Raw genomic sequence first — 17,397 nt, forward strand, 5'->3', positions numbered from 1 at the left:
AATACCTGGCCGAGGACTGAGAGCGGCCATATCCCTTGTAAATAGTTGCGCGTCCTAAAGCGCCCCTACTGGTTTTATAGGAAAGCCACGAGTTCCAAAGACTGTCGCACTTTACCCGGTCACACGTTGCACAGTGACCGGAGGAGGAGCCAGAGGCGACGAGAATGTTATTAATATGAAAAGTTTTATGATGATGCTGATATATATATGATATTTTATATGTTTTTATTATGTTGTTTATATGAAAAAAAAATGTATGTTTGTGGATGTTTTATATCTTACAGCCCGAGGACGTGCTGTGATTTACCAGGGGGGAATGTAGCACCCTGAGGATTCGGCTGCTACAGGGGTATTGCACCTCAACCCAGAGGTGTGATATTCCACTCCCGGGTAAGGATGGAGTGTGGGACTGAGCCCAGAAAGCTGCATGCACTACACACATCCCATTTCCGAGGAACAGACCAACGGTACTCCCACTTAGAAATGTGCAGGTACGACCGAGTCTGTTCCTGGCTGGAGTGGGAGGGGGGTGGTACATCCCAAGTAGTGTAGGGGCAGATAGGGGGAGCAGCCTGGGTAAAGATAGGAGCTCATTGGGTGCTGGTCACCTGAGCTCACACATAGAGGGAGTATTTAAGGTGGGCACCATCTAAGATCAGGGTCAGTCTGTCAGAGTGGAGGCAGTCAGTCAGTCTTTGCAGAGGAGTCAGTTTGCCACAGTCGGTCAGTCTGTGAGGAGTCTGTCAGCCTTTTGCAGAGAAGCCAGAGGAAGAGGAGCAGAGCAGCCCCAGGCCCAGAGAGAGTGAGAGAGGAGTCAGAAGGACCCAGAGAAAACAAGCAGGAACTCTGAGAACCCAAGTACAACCCCAGGGTGAAGAGTTGGCAAAAGGGTACCGGATCCCAAACTGGTGGGGGCTCAAGCACACCTCAGCCAGAGACCGGAGGCCGTGGGCAGGATCTGCCACGGCCACCCACCACATCCACCCTGAAGGCAAACCACGTGTAGGGTCAGGGAACCCAAGGCCAAGGGTTTCCCAACAGAAGGCCCGAGGGAGCTGGACCTAGGTGGATCCCTGGTGGGGACGGCCAGAAGACAGGACAGGAAGGAGGGCTCAGGGTCACGCTCCGGACTTGCTTGGGGGTTGGCTGAATCCAGGACCTGGTGGACGCAGCACGGCTCGGGTGGTCACTTGAAGCTGGAGTGACCGGAACATCAGCAGTAAGTAAATACCCTAAACTGCACAACCCGACTCTGTCTTTAATTACCATCTATGCTGCACCACCACAACCCCCATCCTCTGCACCTGACCCCCTGAGGCTATACCCCACCCGTTGGGGGTTATACTATCAAAAGCTGCACCAACACCATCAGCCTCAGCGGACCCTGCTGCAGCGGCGGCCGTAGTGACCGCAATACAACGGGTGGCGTAGTCGACATAAAGAACTTTATAACATCTGTAGGACTGCCACATACTCTGAGCTTGACACCCTGGGCACGGACCGGGTCACAGCCACTCGGAAGACTACAACCCCCATCTGATCCGGCTCCGGGTATTCCCTTAAAGAATATGGCCCAGGGGGCGCGTCAACTTTGGCGTAGTCGGCAGGATTACGTGCCCGCAACACCCGGGTACTGCGTGCCTGAAGAAAAGAACAAGTTTACCTCAAAAAGAAGTCTCCTGCCGGTTCCGGAGGGTCCCCGCCATCGGACTCCATCACAGATCGATTCCCGCCGGTTGTCCGCCATTAACAGCTTTTTCCCGCCATCTGCAGAGTTTCCCGCCACTGGGAGACGATTCCCGCCATTTCCGAAGATTTCCCGCCTTGGAAGAGCGGACGCCATTATGGGCGTGCCAGAGGGTGGTGAGAGGCCGCCTCCCATCGTGGGCCAGGACCGAAAATGGCGCCAAAAGTGGAAACCGCCCCCACCAACAGAGACTGTGATGCTAGAGGTGTCTGTCAGCGTGAAAGAACTGCCCCTGGAGCTGACAATCACCAAGTGGCCCCGGGACCGCCCTCGAAGTGGGAGGACTGAGAAGAAGAGAACAAAGATGGGTGTCGCCTGGAGCAGTCTGGAGAGAGCGCACCCGGAGACAAGAAGCCTAGAGCTGAGTCCAGGAAAAGCTTACCCGGAGATGGGAGAAGAGCACAGCAGCACCGGCCCGCTGGCCAGGAGCCTGCTGGAGACAACAGAAGGAGAGCAGAGCAGCACCGACCCGTTGGTCAGGAGCCTGCTAGAAGCAACGACCCCACTAGGCCTAGTGGAGGTCTTGGCACAGCTCCCCCGAGATCGGGAGTGTGCGCAGACTGCGCTGGAGGGCCTCGCACGGAGGATGGCCCGGGTGCAGCGAGAGACGTTGGCGGAGTGGAGCCGAGAGATGGCCCAGCAGACAAGAACTCGTCAGCGGAGCACGCCACCCGAGACGAGGAGACAGACCGCCTCTGAGGATGGCGCAGGAGGACTGAAGGCCGGAGACGGCGCCGAGAAGGGAGCCGAACGAAAGGAGGCAGGTAAAGGGGACGTCTCTACCCCAAACCGGGAAACCGCGCACCTGCCCCAGCTCCCCGTCGCAGAGTCCGAAGTACCCCCTGCCGTGCCCGTAACCGCAACGTCACCGCCACAGACTAGGCCTCAACCGGAAGCCGCAGCCGCGACCCCTGTGACGTCACACGCCTCGACCCCGAGCGTGACCAAGCAGGAAGTACCACCAGCCTGGTCGCAAGGCCTAGTACCCCCGGGCGCCGCAATACCAACAGCGCCCCCTACCTCCGCGGAGCCACCGGCCTGGTCGCAGGGCCAAGTAGCCCAGGGCGCCGCCGTCCTTACGGTGCCCTTCACTTTCCAGGTGCCCCAGGCCTGGCCGCAAGGCCTGGGCAACCCGGGCGCCACCACCACCGCACCCATAAAACCAAGAGTGCCGCATCTGGGAGAAGATCTGTTTGCCCAACATACGTGCCCGGATGGGCAGCCCTTTATTTGGCCACCGGAGTTTCACCATCCCCGACTCCGGAAAGAGAGACCCCTAGATGAACCCCTGATCCCGGCTCCAAAGCCCGTAAAGAGGATCTCGCCCCCGCTAGCAGAAGCGCAGTTTGAGTGGGACCCCACCGGAGAAGATCTCATGGGGTTCACTCAGGAGACCCGGGCAGCCGCAGCGGAGCGTGCAGAGTGCTGCCGCCAGCAGCTCGAGGTCTTTGAGAGGGAGCGGAGAGAGAGGCGGGTCCGAGAACAACAAGCGCAGATAAGGAGCGCGGAGCAGAAGAGCCGGGCCAGGAGGAATCCCCGTGCAGCACATGGTCCCCCTTCCACCGGGACTGTGATCAAGTTCAATATGCAGCACGGGTGGGGCTTCATCCGAGATCACCGCACCCCAGGCGACGTCTTCGTGACCAGGAGAGACGTTGAGTCCCACCTACCGGAGGGACACAGAGGTCGTGACCTGTATATAGGGGACGAGGTCACCTTCACCCGGCACAAGTGTGCCAAAGGACCCTACGCCCTCCATGTGCATCGCCTGACGGAGGAAGAGCTGCGGTGTGAGGAGGAAGAACAAGAGGACCCGGACGGGTCTGAAGCTAAAGGTAACCACAAAGAAAGAGCAGGAGGACGTCGTCGTTGAGTACGGCAGAGTAGAAGCTGTATATAGTTACCCGTAGGGGTACCAAAGAAACTGTGGCTGATAATATAGTCCCCGTTGGGACCAGCAAGTGTGAACTGTTTACCCGTTTATCCCTTAAATCCCACTGACCGAGGACTGAGAGCGGTCACCCCTTTCCTAAATACCTGGCCGAGGACTGAGAGCGGCCATATCCCTTGTAAATAGTTGCGCGTCCTAAAGCGCCCCTACTGGTTTTATAGGAAAGCCACGAGTTCCAAAGACTGTCGCACTTTACCCGGTCACACGTTGCACAGTGACCGGAGGAGGAGCCAGAGGCGACGAGAATGTTATTAATATGAAAAGTTTTATGATGATGCTGATATATATATGATATTTTATATGTTTTTATTATGTTGTTTATATGAAAAAAAAATGTATGTTTGTGGATGTTTTATATCTTACAGCCCGAGGACGTGCTGTGATTTACCAGGGGGGAATGTAGCACCCTGAGGATTCGGCTGCTACAGGGGTATTGCACCTCAACCCAGAGGTGTGATATTCCACTCCCGGGTAAGGATGGAGTGTGGGACTGAGACCAGAAAGCTGCATGCACTACACACATCCCATTTCCGAGGAACAGACCAACGGTACTCCCACTTAGAAATGTGCAGGTACGACCGAGTCTGTTCCTGGCTGGAGTGGGAGGGGGGTGGTACATCCCAAGTAGTGTAGGGGCAGATAGGGGGAGCAGCCTGGGTAAAGATAGGAGCTCATTGGGTGCTGGTCACCTGAGCTCACACATAGAGGGAGTATTTAAGGTGGGCACCATCTAAGATCAGGGTCAGTCTGTCAGAGTGGAGGCAGTCAGTCAGTCTTTGCAGAGGAGTCAGTTTGCCACAGTCGGTCAGTCTGTGAGGAGTCTGTCAGCCTTTTGCAGAGAAGCCAGAGGAAGAGGAGCAGAGCAGCCCCAGGCCCAGAGAGAGTGAGAGAGGAGTCAGAAGGACCCAGAGAAAACAAGCAGGAACTCTGAGAACCCAAGTACAACCCCAGGGTGAAGAGTTGGCAAAAGGGTACCGGATCCCAAACTGGTGGGGGCTCAAGCACACCTCAGCCAGAGACCGGAGGCCGTGGGCAGGATCTGCCACGGCCACCCACCACATCCACCCTGAAGGCAAACCACGTGTAGGGTCAGGGAACCCAAGGCCAAGGGTTTCCCAACAGAAGGCCCGAGGGAGCTGGACCTAGGTGGATCCCTGGTGGGGACGGCCAGAAGACAGGACAGGAAGGAGGGCTCAGGGTCACGCTCCGGACTTGCTTGGGGGTTGGCTGAATCCAGGACCTGGTGGACGCAGCACGGCTCGGGTGGTCACTTGAAGCTGGAGTGACCGGAACATCAGCAGTAAGTAAATACCCTAAACTGCACAACCCGACTCTGTCTTTAATTACCATCTATGCTGCACCACCACAACCCCCATCCTCTGCACCTGACCCCCTGAGGCTATACCCCACCCGTTGGGGGTTATACTATCAAAAGCTGCACCAACACCATCAGCCTCAGCGGACCCTGCTGCAGCGGCGGCCGTAGTGACCGCAATACAACGGGTGGCGTAGTCGACATAAAGAACTTTATAACATCTGTAGGACTGCCACATACTCTGAGCTTGACACCCTGGGCACGGACCGGGTCACAGCCACTCGGAAGACTACAACCCCCATCTGATCCGGCTCCGGGTATTCCCTTAAAGAATATGGCCCAGGGGGCGCGTCAACTTTGGCGTAGTCGGCAGGATTACGTGCCCGCAACACCCGGGTACTGCGTGCCTGAAGAAAACAACAAGTTTACCTCAAAAAGAAGTCTCCTGCCGGTTCCGGAGGGTCCCCGCCATCGGACTCCATCACAGATCGATTCCCGCCGGTTGTCCGCCATTAACAGCTTTTTCCCGCCATCTGCAGAGTTTCCCGCCACTGGGAGACGATTCCCGCCATTTCCGAAGATTTCCCGCCTTGGAAGAGCGGACGCCATTATGGGCGTGCCAGAGGGTGGTGAGAGGCCGCCTCCCATCGTGGGCCAGGACCGAAAATGGCGCCAAAAGTGGAAACCGCCCCCACCAACAGAGACTGTGATGCTAGAGGTGTCTGTCAGCGTGAAAGAACTGCCCCTGGAGCTGACAATCACCAAGTGGCCCCGGGACCGCCCTCGAAGTGGGAGGACTGAGAAGAAGAGAACAAAGATGGGTGTCGCCTGGAGCAGTCTGGAGAGAGCGCACCCGGAGACAAGAAGCCTAGAGCTGAGTCCAGGAAAAGCTTACCCGGAGATGGGAGAAGAGCAGAGCAGCACCGGCCCGCTGGCCAGGAGCCTGCTGGAGACAACAGAAGGAGAGCAGAGCAGCACCGACCCGTTGGTCAGGAGCCTGCTAGAAGCAACGACCCCACTAGGCCTAGTGGAGGTCTTGGCACAGCTCCCCCGAGATCGGGAGTGTGCGCAGACTGCGCTGGAGGGCCTCGCACGGAGGATGGCCCGGGTGCAGCGAGAGACGTTGGCGGAGTGGAGCCGAGAGATGGCCCAGCAGACAAGAACTCGTCAGCGGAGCACGCCACCCGAGACGAGGAGACAGACCGCCTCTGAGGATGGCGCAGGAGGACTGAAGGCCGGAGACGGCGCCGAGAAGGGAGCCGAACGAAAGGAGGCAGGTAAAGGGGACGTCTCTACCCCAAACCGGGAAACCGCGCACCTGCCCCAGCTCCCCGTCGCAGAGCCCGAAGTACCCCCTGCCGTGCCCGTAACCGCAACGTCACCGCCACAGACTAGGCCTCAACCGGAAGCCGCAGCCGCGACCCCTGTGACGTCACACGCCTCGACCCCGAGCGTGACCAAGCAGGAAGTACCACCAGCCTGGTCGCAAGGCCTAGTACCCCCGGGCGCCGCAATACCAACAGCGCCCCCTACCTCCGCGGAGCCACCGGCCTGGTCGCAGGGCCAAGTAGCCCAGGGCGCCGCCGTCCTTACGGTGCCCTTCACTTTCCAGGTGCCCCAGGCCTGGCCGCAAGGCCTGGGCAACCCGGGCGCCACCACCACCGCGCCCATAAAACCAAGAGTGCCGCATCTGGGAGAAGATCTGTTTGCCCAACATACGTGCCCGGATGGGCAGCCCTTTATTTGGCCACCGGAGTTTCACCATCCCCGACTCCGGAAAGAGAGACCCCTAGATGAACCCCTGATCCCGGCTCCAAAGCCCGTAAAGAGGATCTCGCCCCCGCTAGCAGAAGCGCAGTTTGAGTGGGACCCCACCAGAGAAGATCTCATGGGGTTCACTCAGGAGACCCGGGCAGCCGCAGCGGAGCGTGCAGAGTGCTGCCGCCAGCAGCTCGAGGTCTTTGAGAGGGAGCGGAGAGAGAGGCGGGTCCGAGAACAACAAGCGCAGATAAGGAGCGCGGAGCAGAAGAGCCGGGCCAGGAGGAATCCCCGTGCAGCACATGGTCCCCCTTCCACCGGGACTGTGATCAAGTTCAATATGCAGCACGGGTGGGGCTTCATCCGAGATCACCGCACCCCAGGCGACGTCTTCGTGACCAGGAGAGACGTTGAGTCCCACCTACCGGAGGGACACAGAGGTCGTGACCTGTATATAGGGGACGAGGTCACCTTCACCCGGCACAAGTGTGCCAAAGGACCCTACGCCCTCCATGTGCATCGCCTGACGGAGGAAGAGCTGCGGTGTGAGGAGGAAGAACAAGAGGACCCGGACGGGTCTGAAGCTAAAGGTAACCACAAAGAAAGAGCAGGAGGACGTCGTCGTTGAGTACGGCAGAGTAGAAGCTGTATATAGTTACCCGTAGGGGTACCAAAGAAACTGTGGCTGATAATATAGTCCCCGTTGGGACCAGCAAGTGTGAACTGTTTACCCGTTTATCCCTTAAATCCCACTGACCGAGGACTGAGAGCGGTCACCCCTTTCCTAAATACCTGGCCGAGGACTGAGAGCGGCCATATCCCTTGTAAATAGTTGCGCGTCCTAAAGCGCCCCTACTGGTTTTATAGGAAAGCCACGAGTTCCAAAGACTGTCGCACTTTACCCGGTCACACGTTGCACAGTGACCGGAGGAGGAGCCAGAGGCGACGAGAATGTTATTAATATGAAAAGTTTTATGATGATGCTGATATATATATGATATTTTATATGTTTTTATTATGTTGTTTATATGAAAAAAAAATGTATGTTTGTGGATGTTTTATATCTTACAGCCCGAGGACGTGCTGTGATTTACCAGGGGGGAATGTAGCACCCTGAGGATTCGGCTGCTACAGGGGTATTGCACCTCAACCCAGAGGTGTGATATTCCACTCCCGGGTAAGGATGGAGTGTGGGACTGAGCCCAGAAAGCTGCATGCACTACACACATCCCATTTCCGAGGAACAGACCAACGGTACTCCCACTTAGAAATGTGCAGGTACGACCGAGTCTGTTCCTGGCTGGAGTGGGAGGGGGGTGGTACATCCCAAGTAGTGTAGGGGCAGATAGGGGGAGCAGCCTGGGTAAAGATAGGAGCTCATTGGGTGCTGGTCACCTGAGCTCACACATAGAGGGAGTATTTAAGGTGGGCACCATCTAAGATCAGGGTCAGTCTGTCAGAGTGGAGGCAGTCAGTCAGTCTTTGCAGAGGAGTCAGTTTGCCACAGTCGGTCAGTCTGTGAGGAGTCTGTCAGCCTTTTGCAGAGAAGCCAGAGGAAGAGGAGCAGAGCAGCCCCAGGCCCAGAGAGAGTGAGAGAGGAGTCAGAAGGACCCAGAGAAAACAAGCAGGAACTCTGAGAACCCAAGTACAACCCCAGGGTGAAGAGTTGGCAAAAGGGTACCGGATCCCAAACTGGTGGGGGCTCAAGCACACCTCAGCCAGAGACCGGAGGCCGTGGGCAGGATCTGCCACGGCCACCCACCACATCCACCCTGAAGGCAAACCACGTGTAGGGTCAGGGAACCCAAGGCCAAGGGTTTCCCAACAGAAGGCCCGAGGGAGCTGGACCTAGGTGGATCCCTGGTGGGGACGGCCAGAAGACAGGACAGGAAGGAGGGCTCAGGGTCACGCTCCGGACTTGCTTGGGGGTTGGCTGAATCCAGGACCTGGTGGACGCAGCACGGCTCGGGTGGTCACTTGAAGCTGGAGTGACCGGAACATCAGCAGTAAGTAAATACCCTAAACTGCACAACCCGACTCTGTCTTTAATTACCATCTATGCTGCACCACCACAACCCCCATCCTCTGCACCTGACCCCCTGAGGCTATACCCCACCCGTTGGGGGTTATACTATCAAAAGCTGCACCAACACCATCAGCCTCAGCGGACCCTGCTGCAGCGGCGGCCGTAGTGACCGCAATACAACGGGTGGCGTAGTCGACATAAAGAACTTTATAACATCTGTAGGACTGCCACATACTCTGAGCTTGACACCCTGGGCACGGACCGGGTCACAGCCACTCGGAAGACTACAACCCCCATCTGATCCGGCTCCGGGTATTCCCTTAAAGAATATGGCCCAGGGGGCGCGTCAACTTTGGCGTAGTCGGCAGGATTACGTGCCCGCAACACCCGGGTACTGCGTGCCTGAAGAAAAGAACAAGTTTACCTCAAAAAGAAGTCTCCTGCCGGTTCCGGAGGGTCCCCGCCATCGGACTCCATCACAGATCGATTCCCGCCGGTTGTCCGCCATTAACAGCTTTTTCCCGCCATCTGCAGAGTTTCCCGCCACTGGGAGACGATTCCCGCCATTTCCGAAGATTTCCCGCCTTGGAAGAGCGGACGCCATTATGGGCGTGCCAGAGGGTGGTGAGAGGCCGCCTCCCATCGTGGGCCAGGACCGAAAATGGCGCCAAAAGTGGAAACCGCCCCCACCAACAGAGACTGTGATGCTAGAGGTGTCTGTCAGCGTGAAAGAACTGCCCCTGGAGCTGACAATCACCAAGTGGCCCCGGGACCGCCCTCGAAGTGGGAGGACTGAGAAGAAGAGAACAAAGATGGGTGTCGCCTGGAGCAGTCTGGAGAGAGCGCACCCGGAGACAAGAAGCCTAGAGCTGAGTCCAGGAAAAGCTTACCCGGAGATGGGAGAAGAGCAGAGCAGCACCGGCCCGCTGGCCAGGAGCCTGCTGGAGACAACAGAAGGAGAGCAGAGCAGCACCGACCCGTTGGTCAGGAGCCTTCTAGAAGCAACGACCCCACTAGGCCTAGTGGAGGTCTTGGCACAGCTCCCCCGAGATCGGGAGTGTGCGCAGACTGCGCTGGAGGGCCTCGCACGGAGGATGGCCCGGGTGCAGCGAGAGACGTTGGCGGAGTGGAGCCGAGAGATGGCCCAGCAGACAAGAACTCGTCAGCGGAGCACGCCACCCGAGACGAGGAGACAGACCGCCTCTGAGGATGGCGCAGGAGGACTGAAGGCCGGAGACGGCGCCGAGAAGGGAGCCGAACGAAAAGAGGCAGGTAAAGGGGACGTCTCTACCCCAAACCGGGAAACCGCGCACCTGCCCCAGCTCCCCGTCGCAGAGCCCGAAGTACCCCCTGCCGTGCCCGTAACCGCAACGTCACCGCCACAGACTAGGCCTCAACCGGAAGCCGCAGCCGCGACCCCTGTGACGTCACACGCCTCGACCCCGAGCGTGACCAAGCAGGAAGTACCACCAGCCTGGTCGCAAGGCCTAGTACCCCCGGGCGCCGCAATACCAACAGCGCCCCCTACCTCCGCGGAGCCACCGGCCTGGTTGCAGGGCCAAGTAGCCCAGGGCGCCGCCGTCCTTACGGTGCCCTTCACTTTCCAGGTGCCCCAGGCCTGGCCGCAAGGCCTGGGCAACCCGGGCGCCACCACCACCGCGCCCATAAAACCAAGAGTGCCGCATCTGGGAGAAGATCTGTTTGCCCAACATACGTGCCCGGATGGGCAGCCCTTTATTTGGCCACCGGAGTTTCACCATCCCCGACTCCGGAAAGAGAGACCCCTAGATGAACCCCTGATCCCGGCTCCAAAGCCCGTAAAGAGGATCTCGCCCCCGCTAGCAGAAGCGCAGTTTGAGTGGGACCCCACCGGAGAAGATCTCATGGGGTTCACTCAGGAGACCCGGGCAGCCGCAGCGGAGCGTGCAGAGTGCTGCCGCCAGCAGCTCGAGGTCTTTGAGAGGGAGCGGAGAGAGAGGCGGGTCCGAGAACAACAAGCGCAGATAAGGAGCGCGGAGCAGAAGAGCCGGGCCAGGAGGAATCCCCGTGCAGCACATGGTCCCTCTTCCACCGGGACTGTGATCAAGTTCAATATGCAGCACGGGTGGGGCTTCATCCGAGATCACCGCACCCCAGGCGACGTCTTCGTGACCAGGAGAGACGTTGAGTCCCACCTACCGGAGGGACACAGAGGTCGTGACCTGTATATAGGGGACGAGGTCACCTTCACCCGGCACAAGTGTGCCAAAGGACCCTACGCCCTCCATGTGCATCGCCTGACGGAGGAAGAGCTGCGGTGTGAGGAGGAAGAACAAGAGGACCCGGACGGGTCTGAAGCTAAAGGTAACCACAAAGAAAGAGCAGGAGGACGTCGTCGTTGAGTACGGCAGAGTAGAAGCTGTATATAGTTACCCGTAGGGGTACCAAAGAAACTGTGGCTGATAATATAGTCCCCGTTGGGACCAGCAAGTGTGAACTGTTTACCCGTTTATCCCTTAAATCCCACTGACCGAGGACTGAGAGCGGTCACCCCTTTCCTAAATACCTGGCCGAGGACTGAGAGCGGCCATATCCCTTGTAAATAGTTGCGCGTCCTAAAGCGCCCCTACTGGTTTTATAGGAAAGCCACGAGTTCCAAAGACTGTCGCACTTTACCCGGTCACACGTTGCACAGTGACCGGAGGAGGAGCCAGAGGCGACGAGAATGTTATTAATATGAAAAGTTTTATGATGATGCTGATATATATATGATATTTTATATGTTTTTATTATGTTGTTTATATGAAAAAAAAATGTATGTTTGTGGATGTTTTATATCTTACAGCCCGAGGACGTGCTGTGATTTACCAGGGGGGAATGTAGCACCCTGAGGATTCGGCTGCTACAGGGGTATTGCACCTCAACCCAGAGGTGTGATATTCCACTCCCGGGTAAGGATGGAGTGTGGGACTGAGCCCAGAAAGCTGCATGCACTACACACATCCCATTTCCGAGGAACAGACCAACGGTACTCCCACTTAGAAATGTGCAGGTACGACCGAGTCTGTTCCTGGCTGGAGTGGGAGGGGGGTGGTACATCCCAAGTAGTGTAGGGGCAGATAGGGGGAGCAGCCTGGGTAAAGATAGGAGCTCATTGGGTGCTGGTCACCTGAGCTCACACATAGAGGGAGTATTTAAGGTGGGCACCATCTAAGATCAGGGTCAGTCTGTCAGAGTGGAGGCAGTCAGTCAGTCTTTGCAGAGGAGTCAGTTTGCCACAGTCGGTCAGTCTGTGAGGAGTCTGTCAGCCTTTTGCAGAGAAGCCAGAGGAAGAGGAGCAGAGCAGCCCCAGGCCCAGAGAGAGTGAGAGAGGAGTCAGAAGGACCCAGAGAAAACAAGCAGGAACTCTGAGAACCCAAGTACAACCCCAGGGTGAAGAGTTGGCAAAAGGGTACCGGATCCCAAACTGGTGGGGGCTCAAGCACACCTCAGCCAGAGACCGGAGGCCGTGGGCAGGATCTGCCACGGCCACCCACCACATCCACCCTGAAGGCAAACCACGTGTAGGGTCAGGGAACCCAAGGCCAAGGGTTTCCCAACAGAAGGCCCGAGGGAGCTGGACCTAGGTGGATCCCTGGTGGGGACGGCCAGAAGACAGGACAGGAAGGAGGGCTCAGGGTCACGCTCCGGACTTGCTTGGGGGTTGGCTGAATCCAGGACCTGGTGGACGCAGCACGGCTCGGGTGGTCACTTGAAGCTGGAGTGACCGGAACATCAGCAGTAAGTAAATACCCTAAACTGCACAACCCGACTCTGTCTTTAATTACCATCTATGCTGCACCACCACAACCCCCATCCTCTGCACCTGACCCCCTGAGGCTATACCCCACCCGTTGGGGGTTATACTATCAAAAGCTGCACCAACACCATCAGCCTCAGCGGACCCTGCTGCAGCGGCGGCCGTAGTGACCGCAATACAACGGGTGGCGTAGTCGACATAAAGAACTTTATAACATCTGTAGGACTGCCACATACTCTGAGCTTGACACCCTGGGCACGGACCGGGTCACAGCCACTCGGAAGACTACAACCCCCATCTGATCCGGCTCCGGGTATTCCCTTAAAGAATATGGCCCAGGGGGCGCGTCACATGCACTTCCTTAACCCCTTAAGGACTGAGCCACTTTGTAGGTTAATGACCAGGCCTTATTTTTGAAATCTGACCACTGTCATTTTATAAGGTAATTACTCTAGAATGCTTCAACAGATCCCACTGATTCTGAGAAAGTTTTTTCGTGACATATTGTACTTCATGATAGTGGTAAAATTTATTTGATATTACTTGCGTTTATTTGTGAAAAAAATGGAAATTTGGCAAAAATTTTGCACATGTTGCAATTTTAAAACTTAGAATGGTTATGCCCTTAAATCAGAAAGATATGTCACTCAAAATAGTTAATAAATAATATTTCACACATGTCTACTTTACATCAGCTCACTTTTGGAAAGAAAATTTTATTTTGTTAGGAACTTAGAAGGGTTAAAAGTTGACCAGCAATTTTTCATTTTTCCCAAAAAAATTTACAAAACCATTTTGTTTAGGGACCACATCACATTTGAAGTGACTTTGAGGGGCCTTTATGATAGAAAATACCCAAAAGTGACACCATTCTAAAAACTGCACCCCTCCAGGAGCTCAAAACCACATTCAAGAAGTTTATTAACCCTTCGGGTGTTTCACAGGAACTGAAACAATGAGGAAGAAAAAAATTAACATGTAACTTTTTTTTCACAAAAAATTAAATTTAGACCCAATTTTTTTTTATTTTCAAAAATGTACCGCAAAATGTATTGTGCAATTTCTCCTGAGCATGCCGATACCCAATATGTGGCAGAAAACTACTGTTTGGGCACACGGCAGGGCTGGGAAGGGATGGAGTACCATTTGACTTTTTGAATACAAAATTTGCTGGAATAATTAGCGGACGACATGTTGCATTTGGGGAGCCTCTGATGTGTCTAAACAGTGGAAACCCCTTACAAGCGACCCCATTTTGGAAACTAGACCCCTCAATAAACTTATCTAGATGTGTGGTGAGCACTTTGAACCCCCAGGTGCTTCACAGAAGTTTATAACGTAGAGCAGTGAAAATAAAAAATGTAAATTTTTTCCACAAAAATTAATTTTAGCCACAATTTTTTATTTTCACAAGGGAATCAGGAGAAAATTGACCCCAAAAGTTGTTGTGCAATTTCTCCTGAGTTCACTGATACCCCATATGTGGGTGAAAACCACTATTTGAGCGCATGGCAGGGTTCGGAAGGAAAGCAGCACCATTTGACTTTTTGAACGCAAAATTGGCTAGAATTGAGAGCGGACGCCAGGTCGCATTTAGAGAGCCCCTGATGTGCCTAAACAGTGGAAAACCCCCAGAAGTGACCCTATTTTGGAAACTACACCCCTCAATGAACTTATCTACATGTGTGGTGAGCACTTTGAACCCCCAGGTGCTTCACAGAAGTTTATAACATATAGCCGTGAAAAAAATCAAATTTTTTCCACAAAAATGAACTTTTAGCCCCATTTTTTTTTTTCACAAGGATAACAGGAAAAAATTGACTGAAAAAGTTGTAGTACAATTTTTCCCGAGTACGGTGATATACCATATGTGGGGGAAAAACAATGTTTGGGCGCACGGCAGGACTTGGAATGGAAGGATCAGCGTTTGATTTTTTGAAAGCAAATTTGGCTGGAATTGAGAGCGGACTCCATGTCGCATTTGGAGAGCCCCTGATGTGCTTAAACAGTGGAAAACCCCCACAAGTTACTCCATTTTGGAGACTAAACCCCTCAAGGAACTTTATCTAGATGTGTGGTGAGTACTTTGAACCCCCATGTGCACAGAAGTTTATAACATAGAGCCATGAAAATAAAAAAAATCTATTTTTTTCCACAAAAAATTTATTTTAGGCCCAATTTTTTATTCTCACAAGGGTAATAGGAGAAAATTGGCCTCTCATTTTATTGTGCAATTTCTTCTGAGTACGCCAATACCCTACATGTAATTGGGAACTACTTTGGGGCATAGTGCAAAGGTCAGAACGGAAGGAGCACTATATTATAGTGCAGATTTTACTGTTATGGTTTAAGGGTGCCATGACCCACTAGGAGATCCCCTGAGGTGCCATAACAGCAGATCTCCCCATAAGTGACCCCATTTTACAAACTACACCTCTCAATGAACTCATCTAGGGGTGCAGTGATCATATTGACACCACAGATGTGTCACAGAATTTTATACAATTGGGCAGGGAAGAAAATATAATTACATTTTTACCGCAAAAAAATTGTTTTAGCCCCAGATTTTACATTTTCAAATGGGGATAATGGAAAGAATGGCACCAAAATTTGTCCCACAATTTCCGCTGAATGTGGCAATACCATACCATATGTGGCTGTACAGTACTGCTTAGCCACACGGCGACACTCCGGAAGGATAGAGCGCTATTTACCTCCTGGAGTGCAGATTTTCCTAGAATAGTTTGCGGACTCCATATATAGAGACACTAAATGCTAGAAGAGCAGAATCCCCCCCTCAAGTGACCCCATTTTGGAAATTATACCCCTGCCAAGCATGTGGATGCTAAATGTGGTTTAGGCATACACTGGAGCTCAGAAGGGCGGGGGGCATTAGAATTTTGGAGCACAGAATTTGCTGAATTTCTTTTGGGGGCGAGGAGCCAAGGAGCCATTTCACTTTTCCAGAGCCTTTGTGCTACCAGTAACGTGGAAGCCCCCTATATTTCCATTGACAGATGATTGACCTGAATAGGCTTTTTTTTGTGGATTGAGTTGAAGCCTTTATTGGGAACATTTTAAATAACATTTGGGATCACATTTATCTTGTGGTCTACGCTGAGCAATTGCTTTGGGGTTTCCATCTAAATCTCTGAGTGACGTGATTCAGGTGACACCCACCAGGGGATCCATTCACTATAATGAGGCAGCAGAATTACTCTGGGCTCTGTCTGGCCTCTGTTCAGTGTGGTCCTTCTTTTCAGTGGTGCACAAAACTGCGGTCGACCGCGCTTTTGTACACGCCTAATAAAAAGACGGACACTGCCGGATCACAGTTCAGACAGTGTCCACAGTGCCTCCATCTGCCTCATTATAGGGAATCTTCCTCTGGAACAGTCATGTAAGGGCTTGTTGTTTGCAAGATGAATTGACGTTTTTATTTGTACCATTTTATGGGCACGTGACATTTTTTGATCGCTTTCTGTTCCAATTTTTTGGGATGGAGAATGAACAAAAACCGGCAATTCAGGAATTGATAAGGCTTTTACACAATAAAAACTTTTATAGAAAAAAGATTTTTTTTGCATCACTGTACTCTGAAAAACTATAACTTTTTAATTTTTGCGCTGATGGATCTTTATGACGGCTTGTTTTTGACTCGTTTTTATGTTTTTTTTTACGGCGTTCACTGCAGGGGTTAACTACTGTGGCACTTTTATAGGTCGGGTCATTCCGGACGCGGTGATACCAAATATGTATACTTTTTTATTTAAGGTTTTTTTACATAAAAATGTGTATTTGTTAGTGTAATATTTGTTTTATTATTATTATTATTATTATTATTATTATTATTTCGTAATATTTTTTTACATATTTTACCATTTTTTTTACCATTTTTTTTAACTTTTTTACTTATTCCCTTTATGAGACTTTCAATTTTTTCCCTTTCATCACTGGTATAATGCATTGCAATGCTTTATATTGCAGTGCATTATACCTATAGTGAAAACTCCTGAGACCATGCTGTGAGCATGGTCTCAGCAGCTTTCCATAGCTTGGTGACCTGGGGTTCGTCATGACGACCCCTGGTCACCATGGCAATTATAGGACCCCGCGATTACATTGCGGAGGCACAGGCCTGAAGGCAGAGGGAGCTCCCGTCTCTCTGCCTGCCTGCTGGCTCGATCGCAGCATTCAGGGGGTTAACAGTCGGGGCGGTGCTGACACCACTCCTGGCTGTTTAGTGCCGGAGCTCAGCCACTGGCAGCGCTGACCTCCGGCACTGATCAGACAAGAGGTGCTGATATTACAGCTTCTCCTGCACGATCATGCTGAGATCGGTCAGTCAGATTGACTGACCGATCACAGCGATCTGGGTGCGGGGACCGCCAGCATGGGTCCCTGCATCTCTTCCCCTGCCACTGAGCTTTCACAGACAGCTGTCGGCACTTAACTGTCACTGCGTGTAACTGTCACTGCATGCAGTGACAGTTTAAGGCCAAGACGAACACTGCACGGCAATGTGCAGGAACTTACACCCGCTCATGCCATGCTGTGTCCATCATTGAGCGTTATGGGGTTAATTGGAATTGTGATTTGTTTAGAAGGAAGTTCTTTTACCATTCTAGCTTGGTCTACTTGCACATGGCCTGAGTATGTATACCTAATTATACTCTAACAATAGGCTGACAACCCGCTGCTGGTTTATACCTGCATACTGTACAACAGTAATCAGACATTATAAAAGTGAAATGCACGGGAGATGTTGTGCTAGGATACTATATGGATGCTCTTGTCACTCTGGGGTGCCCTATTGATATGG

General features: G+C 53.2%; 1 protein-coding gene across 2 annotated transcripts in view; it reads right to left on the reverse strand.

The window, feature by feature from the left end:
• Positions 1-17,397, reverse strand: part of LOC141258986 (saxiphilin-like) — a 337,568-nt gene that overhangs the window by 59,595 nt on the left and 260,576 nt on the right. The window lies entirely within an intron of this gene.

The sequence above is a fragment of the Phyllobates terribilis genome, unplaced genomic scaffold, assembly GCF_046119375.1.
Source record: "Phyllobates terribilis strain yellow unplaced genomic scaffold, ASM4611937v1 Scaffold_3__8_contigs__length_932513732, whole genome shotgun sequence".
Lineage (NCBI taxonomy): Eukaryota > Metazoa > Chordata > Amphibia > Anura > Dendrobatidae > Phyllobates > Phyllobates terribilis.